General features: G+C 43.5%; 1 protein-coding gene across 5 annotated transcripts in view; it reads left to right on the top strand.

Moving 5' to 3' along the window:
- The first annotated feature begins 11,511 nt into the window (after positions 1 to 11,511).
- The window catches only part of GLI3 (GLI family zinc finger 3), a 238,411-nt gene continuing 232,461 nt past the window's right edge, over positions 11,512 to 17,461 (top strand). The window contains exon 1 of one of the 5 annotated variants that reach the window (XM_083468761.1): positions 11,512 to 11,859. The gene's annotated coding sequence lies outside the window, so the exon portion shown is untranslated. Of the gene's footprint in view, positions 11,860 to 12,191; positions 12,503 to 13,298; positions 13,319 to 17,461 lie in introns of those variants that run through there. The other 4 variants (XM_083468758.1, XM_083468759.1, XM_083468762.1 and 1 more) reach the window with 4 other exon arrangements.

The raw sequence follows: 17,461 nt of genomic DNA, 5'->3' as shown, positions 1-17,461 counted from the left end.
GGGAAGAGACAACTGAAGAGAGAAGCCTAGAGAAGACTGGGGTATTGTTAGTGAATGGTTCTCTAAAATGGATAGATGAGGAGTCACCTGCTCTAGATGAGGTTACACTGCCTTTGAAGAAGTCGCTTGAAGTGCATGGAATAGCTTCCACTAGCTTTGATTGGTGGCTCAGCTGCGCCCCCTATCAGCACAGGGAGGCCATGCAAGGCCTGGCGGCTGCTGGAAACACCCACACCCAATAAAAAAACTAAAATAAAATAAAAAACCCCAAACCTGGACACTTCAGGTAAAATGCAAAAATCCTCCTGCACAGGCATGCTGGCCCCCCAAAAGAGGACATGTCCGGCAACCCTCATCCCTGACAACTCCAGTCACCATTGCCTTGTAGCACTGAGAAATCAGTTTCAGAAAACCAAGTTATTCTTTTATTTTTTTAAAGATATTTATTAAGGATTTTAAACATTAAGTTCACCAAAGACATATAAAACCATCACCCAAATACAACAAATAAAGAACAACAGAAAAAAGCAAAAAGAGTAACATATAATAGAAAACATACAACAAAATCAAATATCCAACAACCATATTTTCTTAACCTTTTGGACTTCCTCACATCTCCCATTCCTGCGTTCCCAATTGTAAAATTATAAATAGCAATTTATCACCTTGTTTCAACTCCTGTTTTGTGATTTTCAAATATTATGTCTCCGACTTTAAATATTTTTATCAAATACTTAAATACTTAATTTAGACATAATGTTATTCCAAAATTTATCTTTTTCTCAGATCTCACTTATTCTCATATTTCTTTCAACTAAATTGCCGGTTCCGTGTTGTTTTCAGTCCTGCATCCTTCTTAACACTCATACAATTTACAATGTTTTTGTAAATAGTCCTTAAACTTTTTCCAGTCCTCTTCCACTACCTCTTCTCCCAGGTCTCGGATTCTGCCAGTCATTTCTGCCAGTTCCATGTAGTCTATCAGTTGCGTCTGCCATTCTTCCACGGTGGGCAAATCTTGGGTCTTCCAATGTTTTGCAATAAGTATTCTTGCTGCTGTTGTTGCATACATAAAAAAAGTTCAATCCTTCTTTAACACCCTCTGACCAACAATACCCAGAAGGAAGGCCTCTGATTTCTTAGAGAAGGTATACTTAAATACCTTTTTCAATTCATTATATATCATTTCCCAGAAAGCCTTAACCCTAGGGCAAGTCCACCAGAGGTGAAAGAATGTTCCTTCAGTTTCCTTACATTTCCAACATTTGTTATCAGGCAGGTGATATATTTTTGCAAGCTTGACTGGGGTCATGTACCACCTATATATTATTTTCATAACATTTTCTTTCAAGGCATTACATGCCGTGAACTTCACACCGGTGGTCCACAACCTTTCCCAGTCAGCAAACATAATATTGTACCCAATGTCCTGTGCCCATTTTATCATAGCTGATTTAACCGTTTCATCTTGTGTATTCCATTTTAACAGCAAGTTGTACATTTTTGAAAGTACCTTAGTCTTAGGTTCTAACAGTTCTGTTTCTAGTTTCGATTTTTCCACCTGGAATCCTATCTTTTTATCCGAATTGAAAACCTCCTTAATCTGAGCATAGTGTAACCAATCTCGCACTTTATCCTTTAATTTCTCCAAACTCTGCAATCTCCAAGTATCTCCATCTTTTTCTAGTATTTCCCAATATTTCGGCCATTTGGCCTCCATATTGAGTCTTTCCCGGGCCTTAGCTTCCATTGGTGATAACCATCTTGGGGTCTTGTTTTCTAGTAAGTCTTTGTATTTTATCCAGACATTAAACACTGCTTTCCTGACAATATGGTTCTTAAAAGCCTTATGAATTTTAACCTTGTCATACCACAAATATGCATGCCATCCAAAAGCATTGTTAAATCCTTCCAAATCCAAAACATCAGTGTTCTCAAGAAGCAGCCAATCTTTCAACCAGCAGAAAGCTGCTGATTCATAATACAACCTTAAATCTGGCAGGGCAAACCCCCCTCTTTCCTTAGCATCAGTTAATATTTTAAACTTTATTCTGGGCTTTTTGCCCTGCCAGACAAATTTAGAGATATCTCTCTGCCACTTCCTGAAACACTCCACCTTATCCACAATCTGTAAGGTCTGAAACAAAAACAGCATTTTTGGCAATACATTCATCTTTATAGCAGCAATTCGGCCCAACAAGGAAAGTTTCAATCTTGACCAACTTTCTAGATCCTTTTTGATTTCTGACCAGCACTTTTCATAATTGTCCTTAAATAAATTCAGATTCTTGGCTGTCATGTTTACCGCTAGGTATCTCACCTTTTTAACCACATTTAAATCTGTCTCTTTCTGAAACCTTTCTGATTCTGAAGGTGTCAAATTTTTTCCCAATACCTTAGTTTTTTGCTTGTATAGTTTGAATCCCGCCACCCGACCAAACTCATGAATCAATTCTAGAACCCTTTTCGTACTAGATCCTGGCTCCTGTAGTGTCAAAACCAGGTCATCTGCAAAAGCTTTAAGTTTATACTGTTTAGCTCCGACCTGAATCCCTTCAACCAACCGGTCCCCTCTAATCATATTCAAGAGCACCTCCAGGACCGAGATAAATAACAAAGGGGAAATAGGGCAACCTTGTCGTGTTCCTTTTTCAATCTTAAACTCTTCTGTCACCACATTGTTAACTATCAATTTAGCTTTTTGTTCTGAATAAATTGCATCTATGCCATTTTCAAACCCCCGTCCCACTCCCATCCCTTCAAGGTTTTTCTTCATGAACTTCCATGAGATGTTGTCAAAGGCCTTCTCCGCATCTATAAAAATTAACACTGCTTTTGTATTAATGTTTGTTTGCAGAAGTTCCAAAATGTCAATAATATTCCTTGTGTTGGCAAACAAATGTCTGCCTGGGAGAAAACCTGCCTGATCCTTATGAATCACTTCATTTAAAACTTTTTAAAATCTATTTGCTAAAATGTCTGCAAAATTTTTGTAATCCACATTTAGAAGGGAGATGGGACGGTAGTTCTTAAGCTGTGTCTTTTCAGTTTCCAATTTAGGTATCAATGTGATGAAAGCTTCTTTCCACGATTCCGGTGCTTTCTTCCCCTCCATAATCTCATTGCAGACCTCCATTAATGGATGTATCAAGTAGTCTTTCAATGTCTTGTAATATTTGGAGGTAAGCCCATCTGGCCCTGGAGATTTGCCCAGTTGCATATTCTGAATGGCACCTTCAATCTCTTGTGTTATTTTATAATTCAGGATTGTCCTATTTTCTTGAGACAATTTTGGTAGTCCATTCCTTCTCAAAAATTGGTCTATCTCAGACACATCTTGCGGCCCTTGAGTATATAGTTGTTTGAAGTATCTCTGGAAACACTTTCTAATCTCCACAGGATTCTGGATGTTTCTTCCTTCAATCTCTAGGTTAGTAACCGTATTTAGTTTTTGTCTCTTTTTCAACTGCCATGCTAGCAGTTTTCCACATTTATTTGCCAATTCAAATGATCTTTGTTTCATTAACTTGATTTTCCACTCCACTTCCTGATTTATCAATTTGGAGTATTGTGCTTGATAGAGTTTAATTTCTCTCAGAATCTCCTGTGACTTCGGTTTCGATCTTAGCTTTTTCTCATATTCCTTAATTTTCTCCAAGATCTTGTCCTTTTTCTCATTCTGTGCTCTTTTCTTTATGTTCTGTTGTATCAGAAACCCCCTCATAACAGCTTTGCTTGCGTCTCAGATTACTCTTTTTTCCACTGTAGTGTTCAAGTTTATTTCAAAATAGTCACTCAAAGTTTTTTGGGCCTTTTTGATAATCTCCTGATCTCTAAACAGGTTGTCATTCATCTTCCATCTGAAGGAGCCGGTTGGAGTTAGTCTCATATCCATCTTTACTGCGTTATGGTCGGAGCAAGTCTTTGGGCAGATTTCCACTTTTCTAGTCTTAGGTGCCAGACCTCTAGTTATCCATATTTGGTCGATTCTTGTCCATGTCAGTTGGGCTTCAGAAAAGAATGTTCCTTCTCTTCCTAGGGGATTCTTTGTCCTCCAAATATCAATCAAGTCCATATTGTCAGTCAGTTCAAAAAAAGTTTTGGGTAGTCTGCCATCTTTTGTCACATTTTGGCTTTGTGACTTATCCATGTTTGTAGATACCACCCCATTCATATCCCCCATCATAATGATGTTGCTATAGTCCAGATAGTCCAGCACTGTCTCATGCAGCTTCTTGTAAAATTCCGATTTCCCCTCATTCGGTGCATAGATTCCTAATATCAAAAACTTTTCGCCTTGAGTTTGTATCTCAATTGCCAAAATTCTTCCTTGCTCATCTTTAAATAGGAATTTTGGTGATAGGCTCTCCTTTGCATATATCACCACTCCTCTTTTCTTAACTCGGTCCGATGAAATAAATTCTTGGCCTAGTCTCTTATTTATTAACACTTTTCTATGGAGCCTAGTCACGTGTGTTTCCTGCAAACAAATAATGTCCAATTGTTCTTTCTTCAATAAATGAAATATTATTTTCCTTTTTTCCGGGGAATTACAGCCGTTAATATTCCAGCTAAGGAGTTGCAGAGACATCCTGGACAAATCTGTTATTCCTTTGGTGGTGGCGTCTCTTTCTTCTGGTCTTCAGGTCCCAAAGGTATAGGTACAAGCAATGGCCCAGGCCCTGGGAATCCTTCAATCCCTTTCTGAAGGTCTTCTCCATAGTCACTCAGAAACTTTTCTTTGTCCTGGGCTGTTTTGATTTTCACCTTCTTCCCTCTAAATGTAAAAGATAGTCCTTGGGGAAATTCCCACCTGAAAACAATTGAGTTGCTCCTCAGCAGTCTTGCTAGCTCTGTAAAGGTGGATCTAAGGTCCAAGAGTTGTTTCGGGATATCTTTGTAGATTTCTGCTCTCCTACCCTGAATTTCAAGTGACTTTTCGTAGTGTAGACTCAGTATTTTATCTCTTTCCTCCTTAGATCTCAAAGTGATCAAACAGTCTCTGGGCCTGTCTTTCCTTGCTACTTTTCCAAGTCTAAAGGCAGTCACAATTTTAAAGTCCTTATCTTCTTCCAAAGGCCAAAACTTAGAGAATTCTTTTATCAGGTACTCAGTTAAGTCCCCTTGTTCAAGTTCTAAAATTGACCTCAGTCTCAAGTTGTTTTCCTGGCTACGTAGTTCTATCATAGACAGATAGGCCTGCTGTTCACCAATCTGCTTGTGCAATGGTTTTACCTCCTCCTTTAATGCTTCAGCTTTTTGGTTAGCTTCCACAGCCAATTTGCGATTTTCTGTGGTGACTTCAAATAGTTTCCCAATTGATTGTGCATTCAGAGCAACTTGTTCAGTTAATTTGTTAACACTGGCTGTATTTTGGTCAATCTTAGCCGATTGTTCATCCGCTTTTTTATCCAAACTTTCCAATTTTTCAAAGATTTTGTCTAATACCGAAGTGGATCCTCCTGCTGCCATACCTTCCAGCAAAGTTTGCTCGATTCCTTCTTCTTGTGCCCCCAAAATAGCAGGAACAGATGATCTGCGCGGCTGTGAAGTTAAAGTCAAGGTTGTTTGTTTAGCTTTTGCTTTAGCCGCTCTTGTTTTCCCAGTGCCACTAATTCCAGTTCTGTCTATGTGCCAAGGTCAAACTGTGTATAGTCCCATGGGAATCCACAAGCCCAGAGAGTAAACAACAAGATAGGAGGGAAGGAAAGAAAAAGCAAGTCCCAAACAGTTATAAATCCAAAGTCCTCTAGGGGGAGTTCAAATGTATCTTGAGGGAAGCAGCAAAATTGTTAAATAAATAATTTTTAACTCCAGTTAATTCCAAAGTTTCAGAACTTTTAAAACAATGTCCAAACAGCCACAAATTTCCAAAGAACCTTCAGCTCTCTTGTAGTTAGCAGAGTTGGTCTTTAAAGTAAAACAATGTCTCTGAAAAGTGCCAGAAACAGTATCCCAATGTAACAGTTCAAGTAGCACTCAAATGTAACAGTTCAAAATAACAAAGTGACAAAGTCCGCAGTCTGACAGTTCTATCAATCTGGCAGTCCGACTGCCTGGGTTTCTTAAAAAATTTGTAATTCCACAGGGAGAGGTAAAACACAGTCCAAAACCAAAAGGGTTAAATCATTAATCTCAATGAAAACAGCTCGGATAATGCATGGATTTATAACCTTTAATGCCTCTTCAAAGGCTCCAGACCCAACAAAGTCTTTTGCTTTAGATCTTTAAACAGAAACGGAAGACGGACTTCCTGGTTGCGTCTCCCACTTTGGCCGAATTTTAAATTTAATTTAGTCTCCAATTCCTTCAGTCCTTCTTACTCACGGGTTGTTGCTTTTCAAGTCGAATGTTCCCAGGAAAAAAGGTCAGCGCTCACCGACAGCAGCTATGTGGCTTCACTCCACAGAAAGAGCGATCGACTCACAGCACCGCGCCAGCCCTTCCACGTTCCGGAACCCCTTACGGGGTCCCTTCTTCGTTTCAGGGGGCGCTTCTGGTGCCCGCCGAGTCCCACAACCACAGGCTTTCGCTGCCTGTGGGTTTCCGACTTGGGTCTCCGCTTCGCCGTAGCGGACGACCCGTTTCTGCGGAGCTTCCCCTTCACAGCGCGAAGAGGACCGCCATTGCCGTTCGCGCCGCCTCCGGAAGTCCAGAAAACCAAGTTATTCAACCCGTTTTGTGTCCAGTCAGAAAATTAGGGACAATGCATAGTTTGTTTAGTTCCAGCACATGGGTGATACCGACCCAGCTTTATATCATACTGGATTAATCTGGTACTGTTTGGGTGCCTCTCCCAGATACAAAGTGAATATGAGTTAGCTTGAAGAGGCTCATGCACAATATAATACCAAGCTCATAGCAGAGAGGAGGAAATTGTATTTGAAAGATGTGGCAGAGGTTCTTCCTATCCCACTGCCTGGGCGTGTGGGCCTATTTGTAATATGCTGGGTGGCCAGTTTTCAAAGTTTGTTTGAAAGCAACTGTGCTTTTATGATGGGCCTAAGAATTGGCAACACTTGTGCTTAGATTGCCACAGTATTATTTTTTTATGGGCTATGTTTCATAAATATAGTTGGAAATTAAAGAAGCTACAGAATACCGCAAGTTACTTGTTAAAGAGGCAACTGCAATAAAAGAATGTGAGAGTCGCCATGTTCACTCAGACCAATAATTAACCTAACTCAGCATTATATATTCCTGTAGTGACCAGCAGAATAATATTTAATTATCATTATAAATGTCATTCATTAAATATGATCCAGACAGGATATTTAATATAACAACCTTCCACTTTTTAACAAATTAAAGTTAAATAAATGTGCACATGCAAACATAATATTAGCATATTATCAAATGGGAAATGCTTGGGAAATGCTGCGTTTTGATGCCTTTCCCCAGGATCCGCCTTAAAACACAAGCCGTGTGAATACAATCCATGCCCCCTCCCTGCCTGCTGGTTTGGACAGACAGTGATCTAATAGAAAACACATCCAGTTGTACTGATGCGCACAATGATGCGCAAATGTGAGTTGAAGGGGTGCTAAATTTATTTTGCTGGTTTGGGGATTTATTCATCCATTTTCCTTTGGACAAGTATTTGTAGTCAAAAGGTATAAGTAATGGTGGTTTCTTGGATTCACCTATCCTTGTAGATCACAGAGGTAGAAGGGCAGATTTTTGTATGCAGGCAGAACCCACTGAGCCACAAGTTATAGGTTAGGTTAGAAAAAGGAATAATAGGAATGTAAAAATAAGATTAAATTCAGCAGATATTATAGAGGGGCCAGATACAGTTTAGGAGAGGATATTAAAGGGCAAGTTGAATCTACTGTACTCACTTGATTTCTTTAATATGGTAGCAAGTACACAAAAACTCATTGTGAAGGAACAAGATTTATAATCTTGTCATCACCATTTCTCTTGTACAGATGGGTAAGAACCTCATTATTCCATGAAGCTTGCACCACCTCTGAGAAACCAAGTCATTTCCCTGGTATTCTATTTATTACATAAATAGAAACCCTATTTATGTAATTATATTTGCATTGTAGCTTGCTTACCTGCCTATTTGGCCATTGCAGCGCCAACCGTGCCCTTGGGGGGTATCGGGGTGTCCACCTCCTTGTCCAGTTTTGAAAAACCATTTGTACATGTTCCATCTGTTGTGTAATAACCCTCACTAATGTGCCATAGAGTTAAAGTTGTAGTGATTACTTTATTTTCCAAATAAAAGAAGATAGATTTCCAGGAGGGTGCTGAGTAATTTTTTTTCTGAAAAGGGGGCGGTAGGCCAAATAAGTTTTGAAACTTCTGCTTTAGAGAATAACATATGCAAAAATGACATGTCTATCCTGATGCATTTACAATATAAGGGAATAGTCCTAAATATTAGAAGTCAGCATAATTTATGCAGGTTTAAATCAAGCTCCCTTCTGAAGCAGGACCCCTGCCAGCTGAACCAGCCTAAACCTGGCAGAAGGAAAACAAGCCATTAAAACACCGTTTGATTTATACCACTCTTTATAAAGTTATGCTGGGTTGCCAGGTCCCATGTGCTGCCATTTACATGCACTTTTAATTCAATAATACTTTGGTCACTGCTCCCAGTTGGTTAAACAATCTTGCACCAGGTTCCATATGGTAGTCAGGTTTAAGTCCAGGGTTGCCACGAGCTGGTCAGTTGCATGACCAACTATTCTAGGGCACAGTCATTTAGGGTGTCTAGAAATTTTATTATTGGTATGAGCTTTCGTATGCATGCACACTTCTTCAGATACCAAAGTGTGCATGCACACGAAAGCTCATACCAATAACAAACTTAGTTGGTCTCTAAGGTGCTGCTGGAAGGGTTTTTTTTTAATTTTGTTTTGACTACGGCAGACCAACACGGCTACCTACCTGTAACTAGAAATTTTACTTCTTTGTCATGACTGGAACACATATGTAGCCAGTCTGAGTGTAGTTGAAGCGGCATATTATTACATTTCCTCTTTTGGATGCTTCCATGATTTCATTCTTCATCTCAAGGTCTCCAGGATCATTTTGACCAGGGGAAAGATAACATGTGCCCTGAACTAAATTACTCTTTGGGTCTGATATAAATACCCATAATGATTCTGTGGCAACATCTTACAGACACCCCTCCATTCACGTGGGGTTATGTTCCAAGGCACTTCGCACATTGGTGAAGTGGCAGTAATTGAAACCGATTGAAAAAACCTGCAAACACCCCATTCTTCCCTTTTAGTGACATTTCAGTGATCTCTTTATGACGTTTCCAAGTCTCTTCTGGGTTTGGCGTGATACGCGTATACATAGTTGTGCACATATCAAACGAGTGAAAACGGGGGGCTGCCTATATAGACCTGGGCTCTGCATCCACTTGGGGTGATTCTGAATGGGCCCTCCCCTGCAACCACCTGATTCCCACTTCAGCCATTATGGAACAGTGCACAGCCCCGGCCCCCTCAATTGTGGGGGCAAGGTGGCGTACTTGCCAGAGGTAAAAGTACCAGGTACCTGGAGTCTGGAAATACAACTGCCTGGGACCCTGGAGAGCCACTTGCAGGCAAAGCAGAGAATGCTTCCTAAGTGCTCTTATTTTGGCTGAAACAACCTGACTGTAGCTTATATCTTTGTTAACTGCTTTGAGGTTTTATTGCAATCAGGTGGTAAGTGAAGCTCGTGGAACAAATAATAAATATATGGATGTATAGTCGGCATCCGTCTGTCTTGAGAGTGCAGCTCTGGGCATGAAGTCAGACTGGGCTGCCCACACGTCTCAGGCTCAGTGATGTGGTCCAAAGGGAAGCAGAGCAGGACGTTTGGCACCGGCTTGGCTGCAGGAGTTGCCAGAAGGAGGCGTACGAGGCGCCATCCAACCCTCTTAGGGACTCCACTCTGGATTTATATAGTGTTTACTCCATGGGTAGGCAAACTAAGGCCTGGGGGCCGGATCCGGCCCAATCGCCTTTTCAATCCGGCCCACGGATGGTCTGGGAATCAGCGTGTTTTTACATGAGAAGAATGTGTCCTTTTATTTAAAATGCATCTCTGGGTTATTTGTGGGGCATAGGAATTCTTTATCCCCCCCAAAAAAAATAGTCCGGCCCCCCACAAGGTCTGAGGGACAGTGGACTGGTTCCCTGCTGAAAAAGTTTGCTGACCCCAGGTTTACTCCTTAGCCCTTTCTTCTTCCGAACCTCAAGGCAGTGGAGGTTTATGGTCAGACTTTTCTTTCTCTGAGATGGGCCCCCTTCTCAGGTTGATGAGCCCCACCTGCCTCTCACTTCCCTCTGCAGCATGTGCAGAAACCACCTTCTTGACTGTTGGGCCCACTATTGGGCTCGTCCACTCAGTCTGCTGGACACATGCAGGGGAAGGCCTTAACTCACCGAGGACTTGAGACCCATCGGCTACCCTCCCCTGGCTTAGCCGGCCATTTGGAGGCCTTCTCAAGGTGTAGCAGCTGCTGGAAGCTGAGTTTCTGGGTGAGAGCTGAATGCAGGGTGGGGAACACAGGTCAGCAAACTACCCCAGAGGAGCATGGCTGTTAGTACCCTCTGGTGGGGTAGTGCCCTTCCCCTAACACTCCATACACCCATGGATGTAGCACACATGGATTAATGCAGAGCCCATTGGGGTGCTTTTTAGATGTGTGTTGCCTAATCTGACCCCCCCCCTGCCCCCGGCTGCACTCTGCCTGCTTCTGTGCCTTGAATGCTCTTCTGCCCAGGCCCCCAAAGGGTGTGATGTAAAATCTCCCATGGAGAATAAAATGGTCCCCGAGTTAAATTCGGACTTCCCTTGGGTGCTAGCGCTGCCATTGTCACCTGAACTCCCCACCTCACTGCAGCATGTTGTGGTGAAGGGGTGAGAACCAGGCCAGCCGTGCCTTTAGAAAGCGGTGGGAGAAGCTGGCTCCCGAGAAGAGCGGGCGCGCCAAAGCCTGCACAGATTCAAGGGTCCAAAGAGAGAGAGGGTGGAATTTAATCCAGCTCCACATATTTGTACATAATGAGAAATGCCGGAAGATCAGCACAAAGGTAAAGCGGGGATGACGAGCCGTGCATTGCAGGTCCTTATCTATCTGGAGAATCCCCACGAACTTTTTGGCTCGCTGTGTTTTTTTAACACCTATGATGGACCTTCCTTTAACATAAACGTGGGAGCCTCCTAACGTTGAAGGTCTGGAGGGCTTGTCCGCCTCTGGGTTGGGAAAGGGAAGGCGGCACCCCACCGCCTGAGGGAGAAGGTCCTCCCCGAGGGCACCCCACTTCTCTGGCGCTTCCTCCCCGCCGGGGGAAAGGAAGGGGCGAGCGGGGGCCGCGTGCCGCAGCCTGCCGGCCCCCCGGCATCTCCTCTCCCGGGCGGGCAGCTCGCCTGGGGCCTAAGCGCCGCGCGCGCCTTTCGGGGTCCCGCCGCCCGTCCCTCGCGCCCCGCGGGTCTTGTTTAGGCTTCTGCATCCTCGGCCAGGCTGCTCCGCTCTGGCCGCCTGTAAGGCGGAGAGGCCCTCCCGTCTCCGAGGCTGGAGCGCCCCAGGATCCCCGGGGAAGGCAGCAGGGCGCCCCTTTCTGTGCCAGCCCCGCTCCACGTGGAGAGGCGCGCGCAAAGCGAGGAAAGTTGCGCGAGTGGCGCTCCAGCAGGATCGCTGGGGGTGTGCCTGTCTTTCTCCCGGCAGCTCGCCTCCCCCCAAGACCCAGAGGGGGAGGAGGAGGAGGAGAGAGGGGAGGAGAGGAGGGAGGCGGGCGAGCGGCGGAGGGCAGAGCCGGACAGCCCGGCAACATCTGCAAAACTTGGAGGAGAGGAGGGAGGAGGCAGAGGAAGCGGCAGACTCGGGGCAACTTTTCGGAGCACGTGAGTTAGGAGAGTTGCATGTTTCCCTTTCCCCTTCTTCTTCTTCTTCCCTGGACCGAGGGGCAGAGAAAGGAACGAAATCCGAGAAGGGGGAAAGAAAGAAGAGGAAAGCGCAGCCCCAGGGAAGGGGGGAGCAGGAGGAGGAGGAGGAAGGGGCAACGGCCCAAGCGCGCCTTTCCCTCCCTTTGCGTGCAAGTTGGTGATTTGCGCATTGGCGGCGGACTGTCCCCCTTTTTTCGGGGTTGTTTCGGTTGTTGTTGTCGAACCGGGAGCAATGTCACTCTGGGCTCCTCCGTGAGTCAGAAGGGATCGGATTACGGCGGGAGGGAGCGGGGGGGGGGCGAGGAACCGCTGGAAGGTCTCGGCGGAGAAGGAGAAAGAAGCGCGCGCGCGCCTGCAGGCAAAGCCCAACGGGGAGGGCGAGCGCCGGGCGCGTCAAGGAGAAGGCAGACCTCTCCCCAGAGCCCCGCGCCCCCCCGCTCCTCCCCCGCCCCAGCCCGCCCGCCCGCCCCTCCAAAACAGAAGCCCAGTGCCCTCATTCATCCTCGGGGAGCGGCGCTGCTAAGTTGGCCGCGGAGGAGCCGGCGAGGCCCCGATCTTCGCCCATGGGGAACTCGCGGGCTGCTCCCCACCCCGGCGGCAGGTAAGCCGTTCCCCCCGTGCTTTTCGGGCGGGTGCTTGGAGGTGCGCGCGCGCGCGTGTAGAAAGAGGGAGAGGAGGGGAAAGTTCTTTGTTTAACTTGCCGTGCGCCGGCCGCGCGGAAAAGAAAGTTGGAGTGGGGCGTCTTTCGCGAGGGAGGGAGGGAGAAGAGCGTCCCTTTTCTGCCCTCGATCCCTCCGAGTCCGGCGGGATGGAGAGTTCGGGGCTCTTGGGCAAGTGGAGCTGGCCAGGCTGGCCAGGCAGGGCGCTCTTGCAGGGGCTTGTCCCGGAGCAAGCCCGGCTCGGCTCGGGCTGGCGGAGGCGCCAGAAGCGCGCGGCGCGTGGGCCTCTCCGCGCCCCCTTCTCGCCCCCTTGACTCGGAGAGCATTGGGAGGCTTCACGTCCCGCAGCCCAGTTGCACTGCTGCCCATTTTGCAGGCTTCCAGCAGCTGCTTGGCCTCTTCCAAGGGGCGGGAGGGAAAGAGAGAGCGGGGTGGAAATAGCGTTGACTTTCTTGCCAGCAGTTTCTGTGGTGGCTGGAAGTTTGCCACATCTGGAAGGGTGGAAGCAAGTGATCGGATGTGGTACTGTACACAACCTTCTGCTGTTATTTGTAGTGTTAGGAAGGGTGCCTTTTTAATCTCTTCTCTCTCTCTTTTTTGGAGTGATTCATTTGCTTGGAAGGTCCTGGGAAAAAGGGAGGGAGTGTTGAAGGAAGATGGGAGCAAAGCTTCCAGTTTTAGAAAAAGCTGAGAGTTAAAAGCGAAACTTTCAGAGTTTACTGTTGCAGAATGAGAGAAGGGACCGTGGCAACTAGAAGGTTGGTTAGCTGGTTTTGGCACAGAGGCTTGAATTTCCATTGTTAGCTGACACTTTTGTAATAATCTGGCAAGGTGCAACCCAAATTCTCCCTGGATCTGAATATTTTTCTGTTGTGCAGACTTCTCCTTTCCTTACATTTTGGCTGCTTCTGCCAAACTTCATTCTCTGGATGGCGAGGACTTCTTGACCGGACAGCTATATGAATCACACCCAGCAGTTAACTTTCTCAGACTTGGGAAAGGGCTAGAGAGAGCTTGGAAAAAGAGGCAGAGTAAATAGTGGCAGGCAAAGCAATTTGGATTAGACTCTTGGGCAAGTAAGGACATCAAAGCGACCCTAAAAGGCTCCTGGAAAGTATCTGTATTGTTATGTCAGCGCAACCCTTCTTCTTTTGGGTTGTTCACAGTTGCAGCTTTTGTGATTGGGAGGGGGCTGCCACTTGGGGTTTGCGGCTGCAAGCACCATGTGGGGAAAAGGGTTTACAAAGCTAACCCCCTACCCCAAATTATTTCAATCCTCTGGCGTATCATGTTGATTCCATCCTTGGGGTCTGGTGTTTGTGGCCTTTTGCCAGTTTATATGTAGAGATATTTATGTAAAACATTTTCTTGCTGTTCTCTGCCAGCTGTATCACATTTTCCAGCTGCCAGTTCAGTTTGAAATGATGGGCCATTTCCATCCCAGCCTAGCAGAGCCTTTTTAAGGCCAAGTTATAGGTGGCAAGTTAGCATGCAGGGGGCCTAAGAGAAGTCAGCATTAGCTAGCTGGGCAGCAGACGTTGTTAACTTGCTTCTTTTTGGAAGGCGTTAAACTTTTTAAAAAAATAATAATCAGGCCTTTTCCATTTTGATGTTTGAACCTGCAATTTTGGTTTTATTTGTATGGGTCACAGAAAAAAACTCATCTGTTCCCAGCTCTTTTGAATTTGTGGTTCTTATAATTATATCAGGGCATTCTGTGCCTTTCTCTGTGTCCATATGATTCCAAAATGGCAACACAAATACTTGGGTGCAAATGAACACTGAGAAACCAAGCTTGTGTTTGAGAGGAGTAGATGAGGAAGGAAAGAAGGGGTTGTCTTCTCTGTCTAGATTATACCCTAAAATTACTCATAAGTAGCCTTTAACTGTTCAGTGCATTTGTGCAGTTGCACTCTCAATTTGGAATGGTGTGTTAGTGATCGATGCCTATAATTGTTTCCTTTAGGCTCTTTATTAAAAATTAATTGGGATCTGACAGTTTATTAATTGCATATCTCAAAGATTATTTTGAAAGAAGGATGCAGTGTTTAAAATGTAAAGAATTATGAAAATTTGAAATACTTCTGAGCACCTTATTGTAGCTGAGTTGAGGTTATCTGTTAAAAAACACCTAACCATGAATGACTTCAACAGTGTAAACTGTATAAAGTATTTCAAGAATTTATTTACGAGATATTGCTTGCAACTTACTGGTGGATGACTTGTAGATGGTTATTTTTCTGCCTTATTAAAACAAACATTAAATTACATCAAATTGGCTGTAAGAGGCAGTTGGTTAGCTTTTGCTAGAACAAAACAGCTCCAATTCTCTGCATGTTTGCTCAGAAGCAGGTCCTACTGAGATCAATGGGACTATAGATGAAGCAAGTCTGTGTAGAAGAATGCAGTTCACTTGATTTCTTACACTGTGTTTGTAAGACACCCTTACTAGGAAATAAATTCCAATGAAATCAGTTAGATAGAATATACTTTGAAGCAATTATGTTTAGGATCAGGGTTCTGGAAATCAGGAAAGATGGAACGATGATGTAATGTAATTCTTCAAAGGAAAAAATCAAAGCTAGAGAGTCAGTACAGTAGCTGTATTTCAAGGGTGTATGTGTGCATGTGTTCATAATTTTACGTCGCATCACTGCTCATGTTCGTCAGCGAAACTTTGTTTGCTAAAGCTTTTCTCTGCATAGGAAATACTGAACCAAAAAAGACATTGCATATAATGTCTTGACTAAAAATGCAAAACTTGTACCCGACACCAAACAGAAGTTTGTAGAAAAGGCAAAGTCTTTTGAAATATAAGTGGTTTGTAGTTACGTTCCAGGCATCTTGTATTATTTTCATATGGTATTTTTCATTTGGGTGAGATATATTTGGACAGAGACAACATTTTCTATATGCAGAATGTTGAACACTAGTTCTGCTGCAAACACAACAACCAGAACACTTGCATTTAAAGTTTAAAAGTTTAAAATTCATGTGGGGAGAGGTCCAGCTTTGTACTATAGAAGGCAGTAACTAGTTTTCATTGATTTCAATGGAGTAAGGGTGACTTTCTTTGCTGTAATTATTAATTACCTTTTATAGGACTTTTAAGAGTACTAAAGTTATCTCTTTCTTACTTGCAATCATTTGTAATTACCAGCATGCATCACTGTCCTGTTTTACGCTTTGCAAAGGTGTTTATTTGATGTTTAAAGGCATTTTAGAAAACTTTCCTACAATTTCCCTTCAGAGTAAAGCATCTGATGCTTATTAAAGTGGGAAGGGGGAGGCCAGAGAGTTATGAAAGGAAACGGTTTAATGGCCATTGTTGCCTGCACTCCAGCGTGAGGAGACAGTAATGTACTAAGAAGAAGCAGACTCGGAGCAAGAGTGAATCAATGAGTCATGAAATCCTCAGGAAGACCTTAGTAATGGAATGTTAATGCTTTTAGACTATAGCAGATTATCTCAAAAGTCAGAGTTTTCTACTATATATGCAATTGTGGTAAATCCCCTAAACTAAAGAAATACTTTGAAGAAGGCATTCCTAAGACTGGTCCTCATATTCTTCAGTTTATTTGATTTTATTCTTTTTAAGAAGTCAAGACATATTTCATTTGATCAGTTTGCAGTAAGGAAGTGAGATGCTAAATTCACTCAATAAACCTTTTGTTCTTGTTTTACAAAAGGCTCAGCTCTAATAATTATTTCAAAGAGCCTTTTAATCAGTATTTCCAAAACATACACCTTCAACCTTCCTTTGCTCTCCCTGTTCTGTCGCTTGTCTACATTGGAATTGATTTGTTCCAGCTTAAAAAAATAAAATAAAGGGAGATGGAATAAACAAAAAAATAAAAAATGGGGGCATGCTGTAAAACTTTTTTTCAAGTTTTCTCTGTGTATTTTCCCATCTTTACTTTTATTTGATAGGTCTGTGAAATAGAGCTGTAGACTGGCAAAGACTTTAAATGAAATTTCACACTTTGATGATTTTTTTTTTCAACTTTGATATATTGACAGCAAAAGGAGCTGCAAAGCTTTTATATAACTTGAGCAGTAACGCCAAGCAGCAGTCAAACGTCTCTCTGCATTTGTGTTTAACTGCAGAAGAAAAACATGTCCATGGGCAGTTGAGGTTCTTATCAACTCCCTAATCCCAGATCCCAGCAAACCTTGAGGGCATGCCTCAGATCTTGCTGAAATCATTGTAGACTCTCTCACAGTTTGCAGATTAAATATGCTATGTGTTCCTGGCTCCAACAACAGTTTTATGAGCTTACTAAGCTTCCTGTTTTAAGATCTCATTTTTCTGAAGTTTTTAGGAGCTGCTAAAGGCAATGCTGTCTGGGCTAAGTAAGTGGCTCTTGTTAATTTAGAGACACTTCAGATATTTTATTCTGTCTGTAAAAATAGCCCAAATTGTTATTTTTAAATTGGAAGGCTATTTACATTGAAGGAGCAGCAACAAAAAAGCATTCTTTCTAAAGGGAGATGCTGCTGTCCTCCGGCGTGTCGGGGGAGGGCACAACGTTGTAAAGTTTTACATGGAACTTGATTTATTTGTTAATGGTGATTGGTCTGTCGAAAAATTAGACTTCTGTTGGAATTTCAGCGGTTAGGCAAAATCTCAATATCTTTGTTCCTTACTGGTTGTTTGATGGGTCCTGATAAATTTGTACATCTTCTCCCCCTTGCCAAAAAGACTGCTCTACCATTGCAGGCAGTGCCCCCCCCCCAATTGTAATAATTCACATAGTTTGAAACCAAGGATATTTTTCCTATTCCTACATCGGGAACGATCAATTTTGTCTGTTCCTTTCATCCTAAATCTTTTGTTTCCCCATAGCTGATGAACAATTAACTCCCAAGTTTCATTCCCTGTTGTAATCATGTTTATGTAT

This window comes from Podarcis liolepis (assembly GCF_965112155.1).
Source record: "Podarcis liolepis genome assembly, chromosome: 12".
NCBI lineage: Eukaryota > Metazoa > Chordata > Lepidosauria > Squamata > Lacertidae > Podarcis > Podarcis liolepis.
Note: the sequence above shows the minus strand (reverse complement) of the source record. Positions and strands in the feature narration are given on the sequence as shown.